This window comes from Cyprinus carpio, unplaced genomic scaffold, assembly GCF_018340385.1.
Source record: "Cyprinus carpio isolate SPL01 unplaced genomic scaffold, ASM1834038v1 S000006520, whole genome shotgun sequence".
In the NCBI taxonomy this organism is placed as follows: domain Eukaryota; kingdom Metazoa; phylum Chordata; class Actinopteri; order Cypriniformes; family Cyprinidae; genus Cyprinus; species Cyprinus carpio.
The window spans coordinates 195,942-221,249 of record NW_024879187.1 but is presented as its reverse complement, the minus strand read 5'-3'; the positions used below and the strand labels follow the sequence as shown (position 1 = coordinate 221,249).

The window sequence follows — 25,308 nt, the reverse complement described above, 5'->3', positions numbered from 1 at the left end:
ATCTCAATAGAGACTGGCAAGAAGGGAGGCAAGAAGAAGGGTGGCTCCATGCAGACTGTGTCCTCCCAGTTCAGGGTATGATGTCACAGCAATATTGCTGTATTTGAAGGGAAAAAGAAAAACAAAGCATGATGTCCTTTTCTGTTCTCCACAGGAGAATTTGGGCAAGCTCATGACCAACTTGAGGAGCACCCACCCCTCATTTTGTGCGTTGTCCCCTGATTCCCAATGAGTCCACAAGACTCAGGTAAAAGTAATAAAGGGCTAACAGATATTCTAGCATTAATACAATTTTTAATATTAATCTTTATTTACCTAGCTCATGATGTAAACTGATTCCCTACAGGTCTGATGGAGAACTTCCTGGTTATCCACCAGCTGAGGTGCAACGAGTGTGCTGGAGGGCATCAGAATCTGCAGAAAGGGCTTCCCAGCAGAATCCTCACGGTGACTTCAAGCAGAGGTAGTAAATGGGAACACATAGAAAAGCACCAATTACTGTATGAGGCTCTTAATTAAAAAATATGAAGCATTTTAATCAATTTAACACAGATACAAGGTGCTGAATGCCAGTGTAATCCCAGAGGGGCAGTTTATTGACAACAAGAAGGCTTGTGAGAAACTCCTGGGATCCATCGAGCATGATCCACGACCAGTACAGATTTGGACACACAAAGGTTCATATTTTTACTTTACAGCCTTTCAAAGATTCATTAATCCTGATTATTAAGCCTATACAGGTAAACAATGTCCTATGATTTGCTGTTATGTATAAATGTAGGTGTTCTTCAAAGCTGGTCTTCTGGGTACTCTTGAGGGAGATCGCGTGATGAGAAACTGGCTGCTCTGGTCACAATGACTCAAGCTCTTTGCATTGGTTCACGTGATGAGGAGGAGTTTGTGAAGATGATGGAGAGGAGGTGAGTAATCTCATAAATAAAGATGACTATGTGATAACTGTGTGAATGGTAAATGATGATTATGGCATTTAACTATGAATTATTCATAGGGAGTCCATTTACACCATCAATACAAAAGCATCCGGCTCATTTCACTTGAATGTCAAACACACTGGCCATGGATGAAAGAAGTTTACTACAAGATAACCTGCCCACAAAACAGCTCCATGTTACACATGAAACCTGCCCCTAAAATATCTTCATCAAAGGTCCTGGCAGAATGGAAGCAGAAATATGAGGAAGGTCAGGCAGAACTGGAAGGAGCCCAGAAAGAGGCTCGTTCACTCAGCACTGAGCTGTTCAAGATGAAGAACTCCTATGAGGAGTCTCTGGATCAACTGGAGACCCTCAAGAGAGAGAACAAGAATCTGCAGCGTAAGAATTAAACATTATAAAGTAAACATGATACAGATTATATTTTTCCTTTCTCTGAGAGACAGGAAGACATGACAGGAGCAGGGTGGCCATGGTGGGAGCGCAGAAACACTCTGATGCAAGCTGAGATTGAGGAGCTGAGAGCTGCTCTGGGAGCAGACGAGAGAGAGGTCGCAATGTGGCTGAACAAGAGCTGTGGACGCCAGTGAGCGTGTCGGGCTGCCTGCAACTCACAGGTAAGGGCATATTGGGTTTTACAATGAAATGAAGGAAATTGAGAGCCTCATCTAAAAGTACTCATGGCTGTTGCTTTTCATGTTGCAGAACCACAAGTCTCCTGAACACCAAGAAGAAGCTTGAGGCGACCTTGTTCAGATCCAGAGTGAAGTTGATGACACACTATCAGGAAGCCAGAAATGCAGAGGAGAAGGCCAAGAAGGCCATCACTGATGTGAGAAACAGTAGCTGCCAAATGTTTCACAAGAGGTGTCCTGAAAAATGTGGATCTAATGAATTTCTGTATTTGTGCAAAAGGCTGCAATGATGGCAGAAGAGCTGAAGAAAGAGCAGGACACCAGTGCTCACCTTGAGAGGATGAAGAAGAATCTGGAGGTCACAGTGAAGGACCTGCAGCACCGTCTGGATGAGGCTGAGAACTGGCCATGAAGGAAGGAAAGAAACAACTCCAGAAACTGGGAGTATGGTAAAGATTTTTTTTTTTTTTGATATAAAATATAATTTTAGGATAAAATCTCTTGAAGATGTTGCTTAGACCTAAAATTAAAGCACCCATCTCAGGTTCCAAAAGTAGTTACTATGGCAAATACCTACTCGGGTGTACACTTTGTCTGAAACCTTGTATGTGCTGTCAAAGTCCGTGAGCTTGAGGCTTGAATTGAAGCAGAACAGAGACGTGGAAACTGAAATGCTGTTAAGGGTGTCCGTAAATATGAGAGGAGAGTGAAAGAGCTGTCTTATCAGGTATGATCATACCCAACCAATTCCAGAGATGTTATCCATGCAAATCTATGAAATATTTTTTATTGTTTGTAGACTGAGGAGGATAAAAAGAATCCAACAGACTCCAGGCTCTGGTTGATAAGCTGCAGCTGAAGGTCAAAGCCTACAAAGGCAGGCATGCTGAGGAGGCGGGTATGTTAAATTTATGAACTTTTATTAATTCATTAGTAATTTATTTACTGGTGCAATATCACTGATGTTCCACAGCTCAGTTAACAAACATGGTAAAATTGGTACTCTTTAGGAGGAGCAAGCCACTCTCATCTGTCCAAAGTTGAGGAAGGTGCAGCATGAGCTGGAGGCGGCTGAGGAGCGTGCTGACATTGCTGGAGTCTCAAGTCAACAAGCTCAGAGCCAAGAGCCGTGATGCTGGAAAGGGCAGTTTTCATAATAACAGAGTCTGAACTAAGTACCATAAATGATTTCTTGCACTTACTGAGAAGAAACATACAGTATTCAGCTTATGTACTGATCATTTACATGACTTCTGTATGCCCTTTTTTTCTGTCTCAGGCCAAAGAAGAGTGAAACCCTCAACCTGATGGAAGGCTTCTACTGAAGTCATCTAATATGATTGTTCTGTAGATTTACATGTAATATTCCTTTTGAAATAAATCTGTGCTCACTAGATATTTGTTTTGGAGTGATCTTTAGAGGAATTTTATTCTCAAATAAATTAATAAATTAATTTTAAAAAATGACATTATCACCTAAATACTGAAATATTCTAAAGTTCTAATACACATTATAGCTGTGTCAAGAATGTAAAAAAGCTTGTTCATAGAGGTTTCCTCCACTCATTCAAGAAAAATAGTACCTAAGTTAAATTAGCAGTTGGTTATTTAGTGGAATTTAGCTGCCAAAAGGGCCAGAGGTTTAAAGAATATGAGAGTTACTAAAATATATTTTGCTCTGCATATAAGTCATGGGTTTGATTCTCAAAAAAAAAAAAAAAAAAAAAAAAAAAAAGGCATGATTGAATAAAACATGCAGACTATACATTGAATGTAATGTGTGTTGCTTTGGATAAAAGTGTCTGCCAAATGTAGACTAAAAATGTAAATGTTCAGGTGGAAATTCTGCCATGATAACACTAGCTCCAAAAAAATGGAGTAGTTGAAATAATATCTTGGAGGGCACAATAGTGGACCCTTCTGAGCTGGAAAACAGCCCATTAAAGGGATAATTCACAGAAAAATGAAAATTTTATTTTTATCTGCTTACCCCCAGGGCATCCAAGATGTAGTTGACTTTGTTTCTTCAGCAGAACACAAACCAAGATTTTTGACTCAAACCGTTGCAGTCTATCAGTCTTACAATGTAAGTGGATGGGAATCACGGCTAAAACATACAATAAAACAAAAAAACATACACAAACAAAACCAAATTAAACCTTGCGGCTCATGATGATACATTGATGTGTAAAGACACAAAACGATCGGTCTGTGCAAGAAACTGAACAGTATTTATATAGTTTTTTACCTCTGATTCATGCAACCACAAGGATGCACTGTTTCTATGTGTATTTAGCTTTGATTTGAAAGAAAACAGCGCATCCTTGTGGCTTGGATGATACAGAAGAACATATGCAACATACGGTGATATGGAGAGACACGGAGGAGAATGTTGACAAAGGAATTGTCGAATAAAGTCGTTATTTTTGTTTTCTTCGATTACAAAAAGTGTTTCCGTCGCTTCATATAACCCAGATTGCACATCTGATCGCAGATGGAGTATTCTGACGACAGTTCATTGATGATTTAGTGATTTCATGATTCAGTTCAGCTGTCTTTCAATAGTGACTGTGCACTATTGCTAAAACTCCATCGGTGACAGAAATGAAGAAAAAGCTTGGGAGAAACCAGCCTCAGTCAGGGGACCGGTTTTCTTCTGGCCAGACGAAACCAGCATGACGTGGTTTAACTCTAGGCTGCAACACGGGTCAGACTGTGCAGAGGACTTGTCTGCTTCCCATGGTCTTGTGCTGATGGCCGTCGAGGTGACGTGGTCTTCGCAGGGGATCTGTCTCTAGCTCATAGTTGACATGGTCTCCTCTGACATGCTGATCCACCATCTGGTCTTGATATGGACTGGACCTGGGTGGCTCTGGTAGGTGAGCTGAAGGTGAAGGTGAAGGAGTGGCCAAGTATGTCTCCAGACCTGAACACTATTGATCATCTGTGGGGCATCCTCAATTGGAAGGTGGAGAATGCCATGTGTCTAACATCCAGCAGCTCCGTGTTGTCATTATGGAGGAGTGGAAGAGGATCCCAGCAACAACTTGTGCAGCTCTGGTGAATTCCATGCCCAGGAGGATTAAGGCAGTGCTAGATAATAATGGTGCTCACACAAATTATTGACACTTTGGACATAGTTTTGACATGTTCACTTAGGGTGTAGTAACTTTTGTTGCCAGTTATTTAGAAAATAATGGCTGTATGTTGAGTTATTTTGAGAGGACAGTAAATCTGTACAGCTATACAAGCTGCATATTGACTAGGCTACTCTAAAGTATATCCAGTTTTCATTTCTATAGTATTGTCCCTTGACAACATATCATAAAATGGTTGCTGAAATGTGAGGGGTGTAGGCCTATACTTACATTTGTGAAATACTGTATAGGCTACAAAAGTTCATTTTGGTCCTCAGCAGAATGCTTTATTTCTTTGCATGAGCTTACGTTTCCGGTTTCCCACATTCGCGTGCGTACATAAGTCAACTGAACGAAAAGTGTAGTGTGACTGCACCTTTACATCACCTGCAGAAACGCGACAGATGATTTTATTCTAATTCAGGAGGAGGAAGTAGATAGATGTGCATTTTTGTGATCAAAATAACAACAACATGAGACAGCAGACTGACCACAATCAATAGAATTGTCGGAATTACACTTTTAGAAATAAAGGTAGCTACAAATGCTGTCACTGGGCTGGAACCTTTTCAAAAGGTGGAACTTTGTAGTTTGTACGTAAACGGTGCCTTAAAGGTATAGGCTACATATTTGGTCTGTATACCCATACAAAAAGGTAATATATTCAAATATATGTGAAACACTGTTCAATATATTGAAATATATTTAAAAAATGCATAGAACATAAAGCTCATGTTGCGTGTTTAATTGTGTGTTTATTTGAAATTATATTCATGCCTCATATGATGTATTTTTAATCACTGGTTTTTGCAATGCAGCCTAAGTTTATTTCTACACTATAAGTTTACAGTTTAAAGCTATTATATTATATTATGTTATGTTATGTTATGTTATGTTATATCATATCTATCTATCTATCTATCTATATATATATAATATATATATATATATATATATATACATATATATATATAAACTGACTTCAAACAAAGTTTTGCAATACTGCTTTCATATTCTCACTGAATTTACAGTCTGATGTAGGCCTACTATGCACACATTTTATCTGACCTTTATGTACTATTTATAAACGCTGGTAACTTTGACGTGTTTTAATGGGTGCGCATGTGGAACCATAGGCGTGGAACATTCCAGTCACATTTAAACTGGAGTGGAGGGAGTTAACATGGAAACGAGGCATCGACTCAGCTGACAAGTTGCGAAACTCCATCTCTCAGTGTTGTTTTCACTGCTTTTGGGTAAGTTTAGTCACTAAAATCACAGAAATAATAGATACAACTCTTCCTGACTCTTTCTTACATGTAACTGACACGTTTCTTTTCAATATTTACTTTACAGAAATGGTTTAGTGTCTTCGGAAAAAGACAATTAGCATCACAACTGTTAACTAACTATACAGGCTAACTATAAGAGGTAGGCTAATTTGAGCTCTTATTAATGAAAGTTTGGACTTTTAATCACATCTTATCTGTAGATTAGTGGTTTTGATAGCTTTGTAAATGTTTTGCTGGTAATTTGTCAATAGATAAATGAAAGTACGTTAAGCTAATTAATTTAACCTAAAAGTCTCCACTGTAGAGTCTATTGGTGATGTCACTTACATGTAGGCTAAAATGGACTGAAACTATTTCAAACCACAGTTTCAAACACATTTTGATTTTTCATTGTAATCAAATATTGATAAAAATTGTACTGTGATTTCAGGAGCATCAGAAAAAAACTCTAAAACAGAGGAGAAGTTCCAAGAAAATTTCTAATGGGATCTGCTGGCAGAAATATAGGATTAGGAAACACAGGTAATCTGAAAAATCTTATTAAATAACTTCATATGCATTTTTCACAATACTGTAAAAAAAGATCTGTAAAATCTAAAAATGTGAATTCTGGTATCTTAAGTTTTTTTTTTTGTATGTTTTCCATATTACTATTTCTCTTTTCTGCATTTTACCTATGCTCTAGTTTGTTTATTTCCAATAAACCTGACATTGTAAACGGTCAGCTGTGGCCTAATGGTTAGAGAGTTGGACTTGTAACCCACAGGCCGCAGGTTCGAGTCTTGGTGCTGGCAGTAGTTGTAGGTGGGGGAGGGAATAAATGAACAGCGCTCTCTCCCACCCTCAATACCCATGGCTGAAGTGCCCTTGAGCAAGGCACTGAACCCCCAGTTGCTCCCTGGGTGCTGGATATAGCTGCCCACTGCTCTGGGGGTGTGTTCACTTCTCACTGCTGAGTGTGTGTGTGTGTGCTTGGATGGGTTAAATGCAGAGCACCAATTCCGAGTATGGGTTACCATACTTGGCAAATGTCATGACTTTCACCTTCACTTATATATTGTTGGCTCCATGACAAATTGTTCCTATATTTTTTCCATGTTGATGGCCATGCTGCAGAGCTAGAGTGGATCTCCTGTTGAAGAACATCTCCGAGGCGCTATGAACCATCTGACTAGTAACAAATAACATTCAAAAGTTTATCTAATATTAAAAAAAAAAAAATCTAAATAAATATCAAATATTTCCTGTATGTCCTACAAGGTCATCTTGTTTTACTCTGCAGTGAGGACACTTTATACACAACAACGTACAGAAGGGTCCAACATAATTTGAAATGAGACAGAAGAAATGAAAAAAAAAAAGATTTTGCATGTGATTTTCAATGAATTATTTGAAGTGGGTTGGTTAAGGGCATGATTAGCTGATGTAATATTGTGGGAGCATGTGATTAGTTGATGAATTGTGTGCATGGTTAATGATGATTATTCATATAATTGTGATTAATAATTGACAATGAACATGAAGAAATACATGAAGAAATAAAACAAGATAGAAAATCAAAATATATAAAAAGAAGGCCAAGTTCAAGTGAAATATCATTACAATCCTCTATGATGTCTTTACATCCATCATTATGTGTGTATTTTGGTGTAAATGAGCGGCAATCAGTGTTGTTAGGTGTGACTGTCATCTGTCTGGGTAGAAATATAAAAAAAAATTAAGTCACACTGTGTCTTTTCCACTTGTTTAAGTAAAAGCAGTTGTTGTTATGAAGGCCAAAAGTAGCCACTGTGAATGGACAGTAAGGTACCTCTTCACAATGTAAAAAAAATAAAAATAATAATAAACAGTCAGGGGATAGCTATATAGAGTTTATGCTTAATAAATGATCATAAATTAAATATCTCTGGGGGATAAATAGGAAACCGGTTACAATTTTAAAGTTAAAATTTGTCAATTTAAGAAGGATATTAAGTATCTGTTAAGAGTGTTAACACAAATAACATTTTAAACATTAAAAAGGGGTTCTTCAGGATTATATGTGACCCTGGACCACAAAACCAGTCTTAAGTCGTTGGGTTATATTTACAGCAATAGCCAAAAATACATTGTATGGGTCAAAATGATTGATTTTTCTTTTATGCCAAAAATCATTAGGATATTAAGTAAAGATCATGTTCCTTGAATATATTTTGTAAATTTCCAAATTAAAATATAATAAAATATAATTAATAATCATTAATAAGAACATCAAATAAACATCAAATGCACTTTAAACACTATTTTCACATTATTTACACAATCATATTTTTTTTGCACCCTCAGATTCCAGATATTCAAATAGTTGTATCTTGGCCAAACCATAAATCAATCAAAAGCTTATTTATTTAGATTATGTATAAATCTCCATTTCGAAAAATTTAACCTTATGACTGGTTTTGTGGTCCAGGGTCACATATGGTCCTAAATGGAAGTATTTCTACATGTAAGGAACCTAAGGAACTAGACTGGTCTGCAGAAACTCCAAGATCTGAACACCGACCCCATCACCCAACGTCAATGCTTGATCTTCCTGATGTTCTTGTTTCTTGTTAAACATTTTATTTCAAGCACGGCAAAAAGCATTAAACCTAGTAAACCCAAGGGGCTTTGAGCAGGCCAGTTAAGTTCTTCTGCTCTAGACTTAGTAAATAATTTTTACTGTATATGGACCCAAACAGTCCAAACAGTTGCCTCAAAGTTGAAAGCCCAAAATTCTGTAGAATGTTAATTTATTGGAGCATTCGAATTTGCATTTTTTTATATATATATATATTCATGATGGCTTTTTACTATTATTATTTGATGTATTACTGAAATATCCAAACCTATTATTTAGAAGGGGGTGTCCTACTTCTGGCCAAGTGTACATTTTCTATTCATGCATGCAAAACATTTTGCTGCTGCAACAATACGGCCAATTCACACTGCACCGACAAACAGCATCAGACATGTTTGTCCGGTTTTGTCTGATCAGTGTGTTACCCCTGTCTGTGTCCAGCATCTGTTGTGAATTGGCCTAAAGATGTGTAAAGCTGAAACTATACACTTACAAATAAAGTGTTTTTTAAATGATTATCATTATTTTTATCTTCAACAATATTAACAGAGGTACATTTGTTTAAACTCCATGTATATACCAGACAGACAGACTGACAGAAAGTTCAGCTGAAGAATCATCATCTTTTCCAGCAACTGCAGATCCCAGTCAGATCAGAAAGGGGGCCTTGGAAAGAATGTGTGTTTTAACCTGTTTCAGGGCCCTGTTGCATATTATTTAAAACGTTCACTAAATGAATGACAGCAGGACCAGTATATCAGGTGTACATACTGCTGAAATTGATGAAACCATCAGACATTTGATCAATGTTGACTAATAACATGATTAACTGTTTACAAATGATTGTTGTATTTTTCCATGCAAATCATGCCTAATCTTTTGCTCATTTCATCCTCAGGATCATGTTCTCATTGGTTATAAGCTAAAGAGTTTTTAACAACATACAAGAAATGCCAAGGCATTCGTTCAACAGGTTAAGCATCAGGAACAGAAACCAACAACTTGAGTGTATCCCTGTACCCCCCCAAGGATCATAAAACTGTCTGTGTCAGTTTCCAGCAGCTGAAGTTTAAATTGGAATGAACTAGATACATCGTTTAAATCATTCTTTTATGGCTAAAACTCTAAAAGGCAATGTCCTGGTACCCTTGCCTCAAGTAACATCAGGCCATTTTTACCATCATGCAAGTCTTTACCATCACGTATGTCCAGTGTCCCCTGTCTCAATCAACCCCTACTGTGATGATTACCTTTCTTTCACATTCATACTGTACATGTCCAGACAGTCACTAGCTGCTTGATGATTTAGCTACTGTATTAAAAAAAACTATTAAGTATAAGACCCTTGATATTGTAATTATGATACACTTACTGAAGGTCCATGTTTCGCTTACAGTGTATGCTGGGTTTTACCATCTACATTAAAAAAGTTTAGTGCAAGATCTTTTGAATCCAAAGTAGTTCCATATTAGTGCCGATGCCTTTCACTGTGGTCAGTTGATTATTTTGTGTGTCTTTCATAGCCAAACAAAATGAAACACATATAACAAATGTGTTGACCAGACTGCTTAAAAACCTATTAGGAATGATTTTTGTTACTGAGAGACTTTGGTTTGCCATTTTATTCATGCAGTGTTATATGACTCCTTGTACCTTTCTATTTCTGGTCATTGAGTCTGCACCTGTTTTGTAGATTAGGCAGGAGAATGTCTTTATTCACTTGCTGTTTGAACCTAAATAGAATTTATTACAACAGCTGACTATGTTCTGAAAGTCTGCTTTGCTCTCCTGCAAGGCTGCAACAGCTTTTACTCTCACTAGGTTTAGTTTTATGGTTTTGCTAAAATCAGGATTCAGTCAGCATGCTTGTGTTTAGCATTTGGTTTTATGGCGATCTTATACGATCAGTTTTGAGGATATATTGAGCATACATACAATACTTTCAAGGATGATGAAATGGGTTGCATGCTGGTTACATAATAAATTAATTTCAGCACATCCTTTAAGCCAGAAAAAAAAACATTGGCAATGCGAAGGCTTTCCCAGGCTTTTTGCTTTCAAAGGCCGATGATAATCATTCAATTATTATAAGGTGGGTTTCTGTTGCATCTGTCACAAAAAAAAGAGACTTTATAAGAGATTTTTTAAAAGATAAAGTTTCAGAATTGAGGTAGGTCCAATTTTTTTTTTTTTTTTTTCTACTCCAGCAATGTTTTTTTTTTTTTTGTATTTTTTTTAGTACCAGATTTTATTAAGTTGATCTGCTATTTAAGCTTCTTCTTTTTCTTCTTCTAAGCCAAAATTTAGTCAGTATCTCCTCCTAGAGCTTATTTTTAAGATTAAAAATCATACCATTGACTTACATTGACGGAATGTTCAGATGAGCCAAGACTCTACAAAAACTCCATCTGTCAAAATTGAAATGTAAACTCCCAGAGACTCATCTATCTATCTATCTATCTATCTATCTATCTATCTATCTATCTATCTATCTATCTATCTATCTATCTATCATGTAATATTTCTAATCTATCTATCTATGCTAATAACATGTTTTTCCCCCCAGACTGTCCTGGCTGGGATTTCTAAATTGCCTAAATTGTCCAGGTTATAAGTGTGTTCGACTTGAAGTGGGGCTGCATAGACTGATCGGTGTTTGACATCAAAGTACCAAGAGAGCTATAGAGAGCAGACACTCTGCAAGCTGATGAATTGCTCTTTCAGTACTTTCCCAGATAGCAACATAGTGTTGGCCCAGATTCGGGGCCAACACTACTTGTGTGGGACTTGTGTGTAAAAATAAATAGCCCACAATATATATGGCATACATATGTACAGGGTAAACAGCTGTTAACAAATGTTAAAGCAGAGTTTATCTCTATTGAATTTATGAGAGATTAGAGGCCATACTGTGCGTAAAGTTGATTGCTAAACAGGGGGTCAATAGTTTACTACTAGTTTACTATTCAGTTAAATATGTACTGTTTCTCTACCTCTGCAGGATTATTATGCTTACTTTGAAGCTCTGTTTAGGAGAATGTAGAGTACGATGTAACCCCCATCCCCACCCATCATGTTCTATACAGTGGTATTTACTCAGTGCAGCTTATAACATACAAGTGAATGATATAACTCAAACATGTCAAAAAAAAAAAAAAAAAAAAAAAAACAAAAAAAAAAACGGTATCACTGAGTTGGAAAAACGATCACTCCCTTCCAAATGACTTGTAACTCAATCTGGCGTAGCTGAACACCTTCTCAATGGCACACAAATCCATTTGACTTTCAACTGTGATCAGCTGTGTCATTTCGATTAGCTCAGCTTGAAAAGAGCTTTCCTGAAGCATTTCAGTACTTGGTAGAGCAACTGAAGCAAAGAATCAACTATGGGTGGGAAGGCACAGTCAAAAGTTCTCCGGGATAAATTTGTGGACAGACACAAGTCAGGAGATACAAAAAGATACCAAAAAAAAAAATTATAATAATACAATTCAAAGGCTTTATCAATGGCTAGAGCACAGTGAAGTCTATTATTAAGAAGTGGAAGGTATTTGGTACAACACAGACCCTCCCTGGATCAGGACGTCGCTCCAAACTGGATGAAAGAGCAGGAGGAAACTGGTCAGAGAGGTTACCAAGAGGCCTACAGCAACTCTGAAGCAGTTGCAGGAATTTATGACAAAGATTGGTCATTGTGTGCATGTGACAACAATATCACAAATTCTCCACAAATGTGGCTTGTATGGGAAGGTTGCAAGAAAAAAAAAGCCACTCCTCAAAAAAGGCCACATGCAGTCACGACTGAGCTATGACAAAACACACCTTGAAGATTAGGAGGCAGGTGAGACAAAAACTGAATTATTTGGCCTCAACATCAAACGATACGTCTCACTGAAATCCAAAAAAGCTCACCATCCAAATAACAGCATTCCTGCTGTAAAGCATGGAGGTGGTAATGAAAAAGTAAAATGTGTTCTGATTCAAATAAAAAAAGAAATAAAACTAATGCTGTTTAAGATTTTTTTTTTTCAATATTTTTATCATTGTTTTTAATAAACAAGAAATGTCATACTGCAACTCTCAATGAGTCACTTTACTTCTGTACCTTAAATGCTGAAAGGTTGTATTTATCACTTTTTAAACAGGATGTGCCGAATACAGAACATAACAGCCAAGAATATGCTAAATCATGTATTCATGTATCAACACTAATGAGTTCTGAATGTACCCATTAAATTTCAGATGGACTACTTAGTGGCGTTAGTGAATGTCAGATGCTCTTTTAAAATAATAAATGGAAAGATTATAAACCAACTGTGAGATGGAAGCTGCAACTTTTAATAATTAGAGGAATATTTTTAACCAATAAAATTTGACATACATTATGGTAGAGGAAAAAAGTTGGTAGAGTGTGTATTATAGAAGACAACTGGTGAAGCATGCTGTTTTCAATGGATGACCAATAATTTTCTCCTATTAAATTCGGCTAAGACAGCGATGTTACTTATTGTACCAAAAAACAGTACACAGAATCTCGTAGATTACAATTTGCATCTTGATGGATGAACTGTTACTCCCTCTTCAGTCAAAAATCTGGGTGTTATATTAGACAGCAACTTTTCTTTTGAAAATGATATTTCCCATGTTACAAAAACAGCATTCTTCCATCTTAGAAACATTGCCAAGTTATGGAACATGTTACCTGTTTCGGATGCAGAAAAGCTAGTTCATGCATTCATGACCTCTAGACTGGACTATTGTAATGCACTGCTAGCTGCTTGTCCTGCATCTTCAATAAACAAGCTACAGGTAGTCCTATCTGTTAGAGTCCTTACCAGGTCAAGAAAATATGATCATATTGCCCCAATTTTACATTCTCTGCACTGGCTACTTGTTAAGTTCTATCTCAGTTACAAAATATTTCTACTTACTTTTAAGGCCCTTAATGGTTTTTGCTTTGTTGGAACAGCAGCTAAGCTAATTGTTCTCTATTTCCTTCTCTGCTGTAACTAGGAATTACACAAGCTTCAGTCTGTATCCAGCCCTTACAAAGACCTGAGATGACCAAACACCTGAGAAGAGATGATGCCAACCACCCAAAAGACCTCAGATGATGCCAAACCCCAGAAAACATACAAAACTACCAAATTTTGTTACAAGTTTGATCGCAACATAAAATCATTGCTGTTAATAGTCTTCACCGTCTATTTAATTACATGACATTAACTAACTGCTTGATCGTTACCGTACATTTCTGCCATTTCTGCCATATGGACATCAACTTGAGATAGTCACCACTGAAAATCTATTACTAAATATAATGCAGAAACTTTAATTTTCTGTAAAGCTACTTTGCAACGATTTGCATCGTGAAAAGTGCTATACAAATAAACTTGAATTGAACTGAATTGACAAATCTTACTTCCATAGAATATTGTTTTTAAATTAACTTAGAGATATTCCACACATCTGACACAGTTCATCTAAATCTAAACAGGTGAGTTTGTCCGTCGGCAGGAGAAGGAGGCTCTGATTTCTCAGCTCACCAGAGGCAAACAAGTTTCACTCAGCAAACTGAGGAGCTTAAGAGGCAGATTGAAGAGGAGGTTAAGGTAATACAGCATGATCAATACAAATACATATTTTCTACTTACTTTACAACATAGCTTATATTATATTATGTGACTTTGTCTCCTAGGCTAAAAACGCACTGGCCCACGCTGTGCAATCAGCCCGTCATGACTGCGACCTGCTCCGTGAGCAGTTTGAGGAAGAGCAGGAGGCAAAGGCTGAGCTGCAGCGGGGAATGTCAAAGGCCAACAGTGAAGTTGCTCAGTGGAGAACCAAATATGAAACTGATGCCATCCAGCGCACTGAGGAGCTTGAAGAGGCCAAGTATGAACATCATAAGAGCTGTACACTATCGCAACACAACATAAATATCTGGTGTAAATTATTAAACCAAACCATATCATTTACCATGTGTTTAATTTATAATAATAAAAAAAGAAATTCCATAAAAATATGAAATCTCATCTTGATGAATGTATTTGTACAAACATTTTTGATATAAAGTTTCCATCCATGGAGACGCTATATTCCTCAAGCAATTTCATAGAATAATCAACTCAGCCAACATTTCAGTAGTAAAAACAGAAATCAAACCATACCTGTCTGTATATACTGTAAAGCTTAAAACTGGACTACTGGACTAGTGTTCTATTAAAAGTGTGAAGTGATGTGACATGTAGCCAAGTATGGTGTCCCATACTTGGAATTTGTGCTCTGTTTTAACCCATATAGTGCACACCCATTTACACCCATATACACACACACACACACAGCAGTGACACACCACACAGTAGTGAGTACACACACACACCAGGGAGCATTTGGCAGCCATTTTTGCTGCAGTGCCCCAAAGAGCAGTTGTGGGTTAGGTGACTTGCTCAAGGGTCTCACCTCATTTGTGATATTGAGGGCGGAAGAGAGCACTGGTCATTCACTCCCCTCACCTACAATCCCTGCAGGTACACAGACTCAAACCCACGACCTTTGGGTTACAAGTCCGACTCTCTAACCATTAGGCTCACGACTGTTAACTAGCCTTCCTGTTAGCACAATTAAGCCTCTACAGATGATCCAGAGATCTAACAGATGAATATATTATTGGGAGAAAGTTATCTGTTAGCATTCCCATTCATCTCGTAGCAGTTGCTTCTGTGACACAGACCCCCTGCAGAAATATGCAGTTTGAAATGTGATGGCTCATCAGTCATAAATGCCATGTGATTAAAGATTCTAGACACTCCCTGGCTGAAATCTCTTTTCTCTTCTGCATTTACACTTATGCTTATCTTATCTGCCAATCTGGTTTGAATTTTAAAATGTAGTATTCCCATATTATTAACACTTCCAAACTGCTAATTGAATAAATGTAAATATGATCAACAAACTACAAGACAAGAGCTGAGGTCAGTGCAGTTGCTAGGTTTTCTTGTCTCCTTTATATAGTACGGCCCCTTGTAATAGCAGTCTGGGGGGTTGGTGGAAACTGTGGTGGCCCTGGGGGAGGATCGTTTTATGCATATGGCTCATATGCTCATATGATATATTTACTAAGTGCAGCTTACGTAACCAAATTCATACTTTGGGTCTAATTTGCCCCTTCCTCATTTCCCAAGCCAAATAAGAGTGAATCTTTAAAAGTTAAGCAATGTTTTTCCCCCTAAGTCCTATAGTTCCTTTTATTACCACATAACACGATCTTTGGAATTTGAGGTAGGACATAATATTTTACTGAAAGACATGTATAAATTTTGGGATGACTAACTGCAACAATATTAATAATAATAATAATTTTTCGTATTAACTTCAAATTTTTGTTAAAGTATAGACTACTTTGAATTAGTGCAGATTGTATGACCATAGTCTACTAATTAAGTTAAAAGATGCCTTACATTAAAATGCAGAGACACTGCAGTAAATAGCAATAAAACAGCAAATGAATGAATCACTAAATCTTTCCCCTTGTCAAGTAATATAGTTTACCCCATCCCAATCATAAAAAGGATCAGTTTGCATTAGGTATAAATAGACACTTTAGTTCTCATAAACTGGCAGAGAACTAACTGTATTTTTTATGAGAGAAATAACATTTATCTATATCTGCTATATTAAATGTTCATGTGTTACAAAAAAAGAAGATCTCAAATGAGTCATATGTTTTGATATTATTCCAATTTAAACTACAACAAAAATAATTCCCTAATATATTATTAAATCATTTAATTTCCCAATGAAGATAATTAAAATCAATTACAGTCCTATGCCTATGCAGAAAGGAAATTTCTTTTCTTGTTAGTCAATTTAAAATGAAAGAATATAAATGTAAATATGTAAACAGATATGGAAAAATATGCAAATGTAAAAGTATTATATGATGATTCCTATGAAAGATAACTATATTTAAATCGATCATGTAATTTAATCCAAATGTGAACATCTTTTTGAAGTATTGTGTGTCAAATTCATGGCATAACTATAACTGTGTTAAAGGCTGTCATATATGTTGATAACTCAGAATAGATGTAGCTTCTTACCATAAAATAAGACTCTAAAGCTTGTCTATATATAGACTCTGCTTGGTGTGCAAAACTGACCTCAATAAAAGCATAGAGGAGAGCATGACCAGGTTCAGAGGAGACTAGAGGCATTCCAACTTGTGGTAAGAGGCTGAAGCATTTTGTATTTGATGTTATTTGTGTAAGATTGTACTAAACAAATTGATATGACAGAGGATAAAGTCTTTAATAAGATCATAATTTAAAATAAAATAAACATTTATATTACATCCACATTCATATAAACCATCTATGTCTAAATGTTGTTTATGTTTAACTGAATTTCTTGGCAGGGCTGTAAAACATTCATCTGGTCTTAAGAAGCAGGAAGGTAGGTGGTGAAAATACATTCTGTTACCGCATTGAAGATTTGGTTGAATATTAGTAGGTCTTTGGTCAAATGCATGTAGACTGATTATTGTAGATGTGGTGATGTTTTTGGATAAATGAGTTCTAAGTGTTTTATACTTGTCCAAGAGCATATTTTAAGTGGGACTTGTGACACTTTTAACACATAACATATGTGCACTGTGGTACACAGAACTGAAATAATAATAATAATAATAAAAAACAAATCTGTTTAATTTGTGTTTATACAGTTTGTTTATGTGTTACAATGCACCAGAAAAAATGCATCTTGTGACAGCAGAGCTAATCAAGGACAGCATCAATTAAGGACTAATGTGTTCACATTTTCTTTTTATTATTTTAATAAACTTTTTTCTTTTTAATAGACGTGACTTACACAAGACCCTAGTTATTTCATTGATCCAAAAAGCACTACAATGTTTCTTTTTTACTAATTTTAGTGAGCCGCCACCATGAGTACGGACGCGGAGATGGCCGTTTATGGCAAGGCTGCCATTTTCCTTCGTAAGCCTGAGAAGGAGAGAATCGAGGCTCAGAGCAAACCATTCGATGCTAAGAGTGCCTGCTATGTGGTTGAGCCTAAAGAGCTGTACGTCAAGGGAACCATCAAGAGCAAAGACGGTGCCAAAGTCACTGTTATTGTGAATGACACTAAGGAGGTGAATTTTTAACATTCCATTAAATTTTTTACATATTTAATTTTACACATTTTTCTGGTCTTTCTGAAATCTAATGGATCAAATTTATAGGAGAAAGTTGTTAAAGAGGATGAAGTCTTCCCAATGAATCCTCCCAAGTTTGACAAGATTGAGGACATGGCCATGATGACCCATCTCAATGAACCCTCTGTGCTGTATAACCTCAAAGAGCGTTATGCCGCGTGGATGATCTACGTAAGTTCTGGAGCAAAGTAAAACAGCATTTACATTCATTTTGTCAGCGTTGTTGCAATCTGACCACGTCTCTGCTCATTTCAGACCTACTCTGGGCTGTTCTGCGCTACTGTGAATCCCTACAAGTGGCTCCCAGTGTATGATGCAGAAGTGGTGGCTGCCTACAGAGGCAAAAAGCGTATGGAGGCCCCACCTCACATCTTCTCTGTCTCTGACAACGCCTATCAGTTCATGCTGACTGGTAAGACCTTACAGAATTTAATTCTATAGATTTAAATAAGAGTTGCTGTTAATAAAAGAGATTTACTGGACATTGTACACATTGCAATCAACAGATAGAGAAAACCAGTCTGTCCTAATTACGTAAGTATTTTCATTTCATTGTTTGGCAAATATAAAGTATATATATATATAATATATATATATAATATATATATATATATATATATATATATATATATATATATATATATATATATATATATATATATATATATATATATATATATATACTGTGGAAAATATTATATTATATGGAGATGTTTACAAAATAGAATATAAGAATATACTTCTGTATTCTTTAATAAACCAGTGGAGAGTCTGGTGCTGGAAAGACTGTGAACACCAAACGTGTCATCCAGTACTTTGCCACAGTTGCAGTTCATGGTGATAAGAAGAAAGAGCAGGGCCCCAGCAAAATGCAGGTATGAAACTATGTAAAAATATAAGTGTACTTAAAAATATATGTATATTTTTTTCTGAAATAAAGACAGTTATACTTGTCACACACAATATTTAATATATTGAATTTGTGAAATGGCTGCAAAGAGTATTTAGAAAGTATATAACAACAACAACAACAAAACAATAATAATAATGATGATGATGAATAATCTTTAAACAAAACAGGGCTCTCTTGAGGACCAGATTATTGCTGCCAACCCTCTGCTTGAGGCTTATGGTAATGCCAAGACTGTGAGAAATGACAACTCCTCTCGTTTTGTAAGTTCACCACTTTATATTTACATACAGTAGAGTTATACTGGTTAGTTTTGGTGGATTTTTTCTAAAACAGAGATTTCTATAAAGAGATTATTATTAATATTATTTATGTATTATCTTATTTTGTTTCAAACAGGGTAAATTCATCAGAATTCACTTCGGTACATCAGGAAAATTGGCTAGTGCTGACATTGAGACATGTAGGTGTAGATGATTTCATTTACCAATCCTGCACATTTGTCTTTGTCTGCCACTCTTCAGATGATTGTGACTCAAGTACATTCTCTCAACAGATCTGCTGGAGAAGTCTAGAGTGACATTCCAGCTTCCAGATGAGAGAGGCTACCACATCTTCTACCAGATGATGACCAACCACAAGCCTGAGCTGATTGGTAGATACACATATTTTTATTCAGTGTTTCAATGCTTGATAATAATTATTGTAAGAAACTTAAAAACAACAACAACAATAATAGTAAATGCTCTGTGTGTTTTACAGAAATGACGCTCATCACCACCAACCCCTATGACTTCCCCATGTGCAGTCAGGGTCAGATCACAGTAGCAAGCATTGATGATAAAGAGGAGCTGATGGCTACTGATGTGAGTCAATGCTGTTTGAATATTAACATATTCTATATAAATATGACTGATCAACGAGCTTATTCTACTCTGTAATTTCCAGTCTGCTATTGACATCCTGGGCTTCAGTGCTGAGGAGAAGATGGGCATCTACAAGTTCACTGGAGCTGTGCTCCATCATGGTAACATGAAGTTCAAGCAGAAGCAGCGTGAGGAGCAGGCTGAGCCCGATGGCACAGAGGGTGAGACTAAATAATACCAATCTTTGTCATCAAACACAGTGCTTTGATTTGAGAGATCATTGTTTCTATTGAAATAAAGAAAAGCAGGGGTTAGTTTTCAAAACAAGAAAAGCAATGGATATTTTTGTAACTTTTTATTTGCAGAGGCTGACAAAATCGCCTACCTTCTGGGTTTGAACTCTGCTGATATGCTGAAGGCTTTGTGCTACCCCAGAGTCAAGGTCGGAAATGAGTTTGTGACCAAAGGCCAGACCGTACCACAGGTATGTATTAACATATTTCCAGCTTGTCAATGTATTTAACCTGAAAATATATTTTTACTAAAAAATTCACTCTATTCTACTTACAGGTTTACAACTCTGTAAGCGCCTTGTCCAAATCTATCTATGAGAGGATGTTCTTGTGGATGGTCATTCGTATCAACCAGATGTTGGACACAAAACAACAAAGAAATTTCTTCATCGGTGTGCTGGATATTGCTGGCTTTGAGATCTTTGATGTGAGAATGAATCTTTTATAATTTTTCCTGACAAACTGTGTCATATTCAGTAGTCAGTAAACGGCTTTTCTTCCTGCAGTTCAACAGCATGGAGCAGCTGTGCATCAACTTCACTAATGAGAAACTGCAACAGTTTTTCAACCACCACATGTTTGTGCTGGAACAAGAAGAATACAAGAAGGAGGGCATTATTTGGGAGTTCATTGACTTCGGCATGGACTTGGCTGCTTGCATTGAGCTCATTGAGAAGGTTTTTACTGGTTTATGAACTTATCAATTTCCATTTTTCATTCTCAAAAATCACTTATTTGTAGCAATAAACAACATTCTTTTATAAACAGCCCATGGGTATCTTCTCCATCCTTGAAGAGGAGTGCATGTTCCCCAAGGCTACAGACACTTCCTTCAAGAACAAGCTGTATGATCAGCATCTTGGCAAGTGCAATGCTTTCCAGAAACCAAAGCCTGCCAAAGGCAAGGCTGAGGCCCACTTCTCTCTGGTCCACTACGCTGGAACTGTGGACTACAACATTTCTGGCTGGTTGGACAAGAACAAGGATCCACTGAATGAGTCTGTTGTGCAGCTTTACCAGAAGTCTTCTGTCAAACTGCTGGCTACTCTCTACCCACCCGTTGTTGAAGGTAATGAGATAAAAAGTGTTACTAATATAATTACAGACATTAATTTAACCAACCTTTGATTCAGTTTTGCACTTTTTTTGCATTTATATGTGTTGATTTGTATTTTCATCTCTATCCTCAATAGAGACTGGCAAGAAGGGAGGCAAGAAGAAGGGTGGCTCCATGCAGACTGTGTCCTCCCAGTTCAGGGTATGATGTCACAGCAATATTGCTGTATTTGAAGGGAAAAAAGAAAAACAAAGCATGATGTCCCTTTTCTGTTCTCCACAGGAGAATTTGGGCAAGCTCATGACCAACTTGAGGAGCACCCACCCTCATTTTGTGCGTTGTCTGATTCCCAATGAGTCCAAGACTCCAGGTAAAGTAATAAAGGGCTAACAGATATTCTAGCATTAATACAATTTTAATATTAATCTTTATTTACCTAGCTCATGATGTAAACTGATTCCTACAGGTCTGATGGAGAACTTCCTGGTTATCCACCAGCTGAGGTGTAACGGTGTGCTGGAGGGCATCAGAATCTGCAGAAAGGGCTTCCCCAGCAGAATCCTCTACGGTGACTTCAAGCAGAGGTAAATGGGAACACATGAAAACACCAATTACTGTATGAGGCTCTTAATTAAAAAATATGAAGCATTTTAATCAATTTAACACAGATACAAGGTGCTGAATGCCAGTGTAATCCCAGAGGGGCAGTTTATTGACAACAAGAAGGCTTGTGAGAAACTCCTGGGATCCATCGATATTGATCACGACCAGTACAGATTTGGACACACAAAGGTTCATATTTTACTTTACAGCCTTTCAAAGATTCATTAATCATGATTATTAAGCCTATACAGGTAAATCAATGTCCTATGATTTGCTGTTATGTATAAATGTAGGTGTTCTTCAAAGCTGGTCTTCTGGGTACTCTTGAGGAGATGCGTGATGAGAAACTGGCTGCTCTGGTCACAATGACTCAAGCTCTTTGCCGTGGTTACGTGATGAGGAGGGAGTTTGTGAAGATGATGGAGAGGAGGTGAGTAATCTCATAAATAAAGATGACTATGTGATAACTGTGTGAATGGTAAATAATGATGATTATGACATTTAATGATGATTTATTCATAGGGAGTCCATTTACACCATCCAATACAACATCCGCTCATTTGTGAATGTCAAAAAACACTGGCCATGGATGAAAGTTTACTACAAGATTAAGCCTCTGCTGAAGAGTGCTGAGACTGAGAAGGAGCTGGCAACCATGAAAGAGGACTTTACAAAATGCAAAGAAAATCTTGCTAAGGCTGAAGCCAAAAAGAAGGAGCTTGAAGAGAAAGATGGTGGCACTGCTGCAAGAGAGAAAAATGATCTGCAGCTGCAAGTGGCTTCTGTGAGTTTTCCTTATTGAATTAACTGAATTTTGGCTCAATTAAAAATAGCAATGTGGTTTCCAGTGATTATAGTGATCTATTTTCCTAACAGGAATCTGAGAATCTCTCAGATGCTGAGGAGAGGTGTGAAGGTCTGATCAAGAGCAAAATCCAGCTTGAAGCTAAACTCAAAGAGACAACTGAGAGACTGGAGGATGAAGAAGAAATCAATGCTGAACTGACAGCCAAGAAGAGAAAAATGGAGGATGAGTGCTCTGAGCTGAAGAAAGACATTGATGACCTGGAGCTCACCTTGGCTTAGTCGGAAAAAGGGAGAAACATGCCACTGAGAATAAGGTTGGAGTTTGAGTTGGTTTAATTTCGGTCTTATATGATGATATAGAAAATGAATTGTTTAAAAAATAAAGCTCATTTGGAACAAAAAAAAAAAAACACACAGGTCAAGAACTTGACTGAGGAAATGGCATCTCAGGATGAGAGCATTGCCAAACTAACAAAAGAGAAGAAAGCTCTCCAAGAGGCACATCATTCAGCAGACCCTGGATGATCTTCAGGCAGAGGAGGACAAAGTCAACACCTTGACCAAATCCAAGACAAAACTTGAGCAGCAAGTTGATGATGTGAGTTATTAATTAAACAAGTCATTAATTCATTCAAGCTTTTTTTTTTGTCCTGAACATATTTTATATATCACTCTCCAATAGCTTGAGGGTTCCCTTGAGCAAGAGAAGAAGCTCCGCATGGATCTGGAAAGAGCAAAGAGAAAGCTTGAAGGAGACCTGAAATTAGCACAAGAGTCCATCATGGACCTGGAAAATGACAAGCAGCAATCTGACGAGAAACTTAAAAAGTAATTAAATGAAGTCTTTGAAATCTTTTATTGATAACTTTTTTTGTTGTTGTTGTTGTCTTATTGTTTTACAAAATATTTATTATTGAATAACCACAGAAAAGACTTTGAAACAAGCCAGCTGCTCAGCAAGATTGAAGATGAACAATCTCTGGGTGCTCAACTCCAGAAGAAGATCAAGGAGCTTCAGGTATTTCTTTAGATTTTTTTTTTTTTTCTTTAATATTGTTGAAGAAAAGGGGTCAAATAAAAACTAATAAGATTTCATTGATTACTTGCCACTGTAGGCTCGCATTGAGGAACTGGAGGAAGAGATTGAGGCTGAGCGTGCTGCTCGTGCCAAGGTTGAGAAGCAGAGAGCTGATCTCTCCAGGGAACTTGAGGAGATCAGTGAGAGGCTTGAGGAGGCTGGAGGAGCCACTGCTGCTCAGATCGAGATGAATAAGAAGCGTGAAGCTGAATTCCAGAAGCTGCGTCGTGATCTTGAAGAGTCCACCCTCCAGCATGAAGCTACTGCTGCAGCCCTCCGTAAGAAGCAGGCAGACAGTGTGGCTGAGCTGGGAGAGCAAAATCGACAACCTCCAGCGTGTCAAGCAGAAGCTTGAGAAAGAGAAGAGTGAATACAAAATGGAGATTGATGATCTCTCCAGCAACATGGAGGCTGTTGCCAAAGCAAAGGTTGGCAATTTTGTGTCTAAAGTATATAAAACATGTCTTGATGTTTTTCAGACATCTAATGACTTCTGTATTTGCAGGCTAATCTTGAGAAGCTCTGCCGCACTCTTGAGGACCACTTAGTGAAATTAAGTCCAAGAATGATGAGAACATTCGCCAGATAAATGACCTCAGTGCTCAAAGAGCGAGACTTCAAACTGAAAATGGTAACCCAATGACAATCATGATGAAATAATACTACTTCAGTAGTAATTGAGTATGGTGTATCAAGATTATTTAGCACTGAATATCTGACAAAGTCTTATTAAAGCAAGCACACATAATTAAATTTTGCTTTCAAAGAGTTTGTTTTGATTTTAACTAAAAGAGTTTGCACAGTCTGACAGAGTGAATCTAAATCTAACACAGGTGAGTTTGGCCGTCAGATTGAGGAGAAGGAGGCTCTGGTTTCTCAGCTCACCAGAGGCAAACAAGTTTCACTCAGCAAACTGAGGAGCTTAAGAGGCAGATTGAAGAGGAGGTTAAGGTAATACAGCATGATCAATACAAATACATATTTTCTACTTACGTATACAACAAAGCTAATATTATGTGACTTTGTCCTCCTAGGCTAAGAACGCACTGGCCCACGCTGTGCAATCAGCCCGTCATGACTGCGACCTGCTCCGTGAGCAGTTTGAGGAAGAGCAGGAGGCAAAGGCTGAGCTGCAGCGGGGAATGTCAAAGGCCAACAGTGAAGTTGCTCAGTGGAGAACCAAATATGAAACTGATGCCATCCAGCGCACTGAGGAGCTTGAAGAGTCCAAGTACGTAGATTACTGAATATTATTCCTGATTCTCACAGCTATTTTATGGCTTTGAATACAATGCAATGTGTAACGCTTAACAGGAAGAAGCTGGCTCAGCGCCTGCAAGAGGGCAGAGGAACAAATTGAGGCTGTGAATTCCAAATGTGCAATCTCTGGAGAAGACCAAAAACAGAGACTCCAGGGTGAAGTGGAGGACCTCATGATTGATGTGGAGAGAGCCAACTCTTTGGCTGCCAACCTTGACAAGAAGCAGAGGAACTTTGACAAGGTAAAAAGTTTGAGTCATTTATGTAATATTCTCTTTTTAAAGTATTGCTGGAATGGACTTTGATCAAACATGTTGCAAACAAACCTGACCCTGAAATATTTTCACTAAAGGTCCTGGCAGAATGGAAACAGAAATATGAGGAAGGTCAGGCAGAGCTGGAAGGAGCCCAGAAAGAGGCTCGTTCACTCAGCACTGAAATAAATAAAAGCTGTTCAAGATGAAGAATTCCTATGAGGAGTCTCTGGATCAGCTGGAAACCCTCAAGAGAGAGAACAAGAATCTGCAGCGTAAGGAATCAAACATTATTATAAAGTAAACATATATGATTACTGATATATCATATTGATACAGATTTATATTTT

At 37.3% G+C, this 25,308-nt stretch overlaps 1 pseudogene; it reads left to right on the top strand.

The window, feature by feature from the left end:
• Positions 1 to 17,026: 17,026 nt before the first annotated feature.
• Positions 17,027 to 23,866, top strand: LOC109074084 (annotated as a pseudogene).
• The last annotated feature ends 1,442 nt before the right edge of the window (positions 23,867 to 25,308 follow it).